At 35.9% G+C, this 3,571-nt stretch overlaps 1 protein-coding gene across 4 annotated transcripts in view; it reads left to right on the top strand.

Annotated features, from left to right (window-relative positions):
* LOC106516989 (protocadherin alpha-C2) overlaps positions 1-2,437 on the top strand; it is a 25,504-nt gene extending 23,067 nt beyond the window's left edge. For all 4 annotated transcript variants that reach the window (XR_001310144.1, XR_001310145.1, XR_001310146.1 and 1 more), the window contains one exon: positions 747-2,437. The gene's annotated coding sequence lies outside the window, so the exon portion shown is untranslated. The remainder of the gene's footprint in view (positions 1-746) is intronic.
* The last annotated feature ends 1,134 nt before the right edge of the window (positions 2,438-3,571 follow it).

Genomic DNA, 3,571 nt, shown 5'->3' with positions numbered 1-3,571 from the left:
CCTCTGGTCTGGGAACGTCTCGGACGAGCTGGAAAGTGTCGCTGCGGAGCGCGCGGGGTCTTTCTCCTGCTGCGAAAACATTGGTGAATGCCACAAATTCTCCTAAATCACTCGTACGCACAATTTAAGAACAAATCTGTGCGTACGAACGGTTCTTGCATGAGGCCCAATGATTTATAAAGGTAAATCAGGAAAATAAACAGGGCTGCCCAAACCTTTGCACCCCACTGTATTGTATGACCTTTAACAGACATACCGGTTCAATATCCACGTCTTTACGTGAATCACTTTGTCCTCAAATGGATGTGCATGTAATTAATAATCTGAGTTCATCCCTGGTACTGACCCAACATGTTGATGTTTGACGTGCAATCTTTTTTTATGTTTGTAAGATAAATTGTGTTGTTTCTGTCCTCTTCACAGACCTGAACATGAATGGCACTTTCTTCTGTAGTCGGAACTGTGACCTATTTTTTTGTGCAGGAAAGACGCAAAAGGAAAACCAGTTACATATCAACCAATCTCCTTCCCGTGATTTTAGAGCATACTATTTATTATTAGAGCTACCACCTCCCTGATACATGTTCAAAGAGACAGTCAGTTCCCCACCCCCCAACTCCTGCCTGAAGCCCCTGTTTGAGCGACAGACATCAGCTGCATGAGAGAGCTCAGTTTGGTCAGTTGTTAGCCCCTCAGTGCTTTGGATCCTTTCTCATATGTGTCTTGTTCTCTTGTCTCGTTGGCAGGCATCCACAACAAGCAGCAGCAGTTCCAAATAGGACCGACCCTTCAGCCGTGGACAGTATCAATCCATCACATCTATCCGTCTCCATCTGGTTTGTTCTTCACTACATGTAGTTGTCATGGTATAGCAGTTATAAATTATGGTGTCAAATCTGAAAACCCTARATCCCTCTTCTTGGGCCACGTGAAAAGCAGATGTCACCAATGTCCTGATGTTCATTCATTGTGCATGATGAAACTGCATGGCTCCAGCTGCGCTTTGAGACTTATTTAAAAAAAAGTTAAGAAAAAAAATGGGCAGAAGTCATGTTCATTAATGAATGAACTGTAAAAATATGCACCTGTCAAGATTCAAAGAAGCCCGAATGAAGATTACGTGATCAGATGTGGGGACGTTGAGAGGCCTTTAAGAACCTGCTTGCTGTCTTGCAGAAGAAGCGTTTGTTGGAAACTGCATTTCAAGCTCTTTGTGTTGTCGTGCTCCAAAGCCACATTGATCTTTAATATAATCAACATGAAGAAGTGAAACAACACTGTTAACAATGAGTCAGAAAAGCACAAACCTATTAAATTAAAACCAACAATGACAGTCAGTATTTTATAAATGTGTTCGCTTTTTGTAGCCTTTTTGTTTTATACTTGACTTTGTGCGTGAAGTGAGCTAGGCCTAAACACATGAACTAGTGCCAACATCAAATGCACACATGAATATGAGCGAGGCCTTTATACATCATACCTTTTATGTTGTTTTTGCATGGGATAACCAAACTACATCCACGAATATTTTATTCTACCACACACATTATATCAGATTATTTTAGCACAATACTGAAAACTGTTGTTTAATGGGACCAGATTTATTAATCAGATTTTCCCCTCATGTAAACAAGAGCAGCAGGTTGAGAGTTATTCTGTTTCACAAATGTATTGACAGTCTAAAACCTCACTGTTTGATGTGTTTGTCTACTTGAAAACTGTTGATGAAAGAGTATTAATAGTTTAAACTAAGTGAGCCTCTGTGAGTACTGTTCCTGTCTGAATGAAATTGAAAGAAACTGAATGGAGAGAATATTCTTCGGTGTTCCTATGAGGACTGTATATACAGTACATTAGAAATGCTGATATGCATWTCGACATTTATGACTTTTGTTCCAAAATCTGGGTTTTTAACAATTTGTATGAATTATGTCAACATGTTGAAAATTTAGAAGTGGTTGCTTAATTTAGATTTCTGAAACAATGTAATCTGCATTCTATGTATTGACTTTTACCCACTGAAATCTCTTCATGTATATTACTGACTATTGTATATGTCTGCATATCCATGACAGAAACTTCAACACAAACACTACTGACATATGTATGATTCATTATTTTCTTGTCTATAAATATGCCTTTTCTTTATAATGTTGGTGCTTTTGCATCTCTTCAATGTGAACAGAATTATGTGCCATCAGATTCATGAGTCAACCTTTGTATGACAGAAAAAAAAATCCTTCAGATGTCAAGTAATCAAACTCTTTATTAGCACAGCTCTCATTATATTTCTTGTGAGAAGTTTGGACATATTTTAGCCGAACATATACATAAGTGCTATTGTACAGTGGTACTTTAATTGTGAAGTTTGTTGTGTAATGTGAGCTATCTGTACGATGTGGTCTGGTATGAGTTAATAAAAACAAACCAACAATGAGCTTCTTGTGTTCTTACATTTTACAACATAGTATAAAACATTTAAAATGCTGCATGTTATTTTAGTGGGTTTAATTGTTTTGCTTGTTTAAGAACATTTGTTTGCTCATTAGAGAAGTGATATTAATTCATCATCTTTTGTGTTTAGACATTAGATATATTTTAATATTCATAATTATCCACTATTTTAAAATGTTGATTGTGGAAATTGTGTTATAATTCAGTAGAGTGTTTTCCAAGTTATAACAGGCTTCTAACTTGGACTCTGGAGTCTTATTGAAATGTAAAAAGCAAATACAAAGTCAGTCAGTTAGGAGAGACAATGGTACATGTATATGTTATTTTGTTTTACTTGAAATATGCTAAAATAGCTTAAGGGACAAAACATTATTGTTAAAAAATGAACCATTACGCAAGAAGCTCAGATGTGCTTTCTCAACCTGTGATCCTTTGCTAAGAATAAACACTTGTATGATGATGTCAACACAGACTAAGACTTACAAAATGAAAACAGATATTCATCTACAGCTCTACTGCTTTAAGATGCCACTCTTAACTTGTAAGTATTCAAATTAAACACTGTTTAATTGAAGTTACGTGATGCATTCCCATTTGTAAAACAAATGACACATCATACATTTACTGCTGCATCAAATTATGGATAATTCACAGTTACAATGTGAGTATTAAAACATTTGGAATAAAGCTTGTAGCAAGTTTCAAGTAATAATTTTCTGATTCAGCAGTTACACATCAGTAAAATGTTGAAGATGTCAACTTCCTTTTGTGTGATGTATGGYGAAACGGCGGTTTCAGGTAAATCTTTCTGTGGGGAATTCAAGAATCACAGTCAGAGCATAAACTGTCAGATTTAGACTAATAAATATATATGTTAAAAGTTTGATACATTAAATGTGTCACCACAATAAATGTTTTTAAACTTAATTTTTAGTGCAATAAAATTTGTTTGCAGCATTTATTTGACTGTTTTTGCCCCTTTTTCTTCCTCATAGTCTCTTATTTTAAAAAAAAGGTGTATCTGTCATGTTTCTGTCCAATCATGATCTAATCTCTCTGGGGAGTCATGCGAGTGAACACAATGAGACAAAAGAAAGCTGGCATTCAGGCCAAACGG

The sequence above is a fragment of the Austrofundulus limnaeus genome, unplaced genomic scaffold (genome assembly GCF_001266775.1).
Source record: "Austrofundulus limnaeus strain Quisiro unplaced genomic scaffold, Austrofundulus_limnaeus-1.0 Scaffold1, whole genome shotgun sequence".
NCBI lineage: Eukaryota > Metazoa > Chordata > Actinopteri > Cyprinodontiformes > Rivulidae > Austrofundulus > Austrofundulus limnaeus.
Note: the sequence above shows the minus strand (reverse complement) of the source record. Positions and strands in the feature narration are given on the sequence as shown.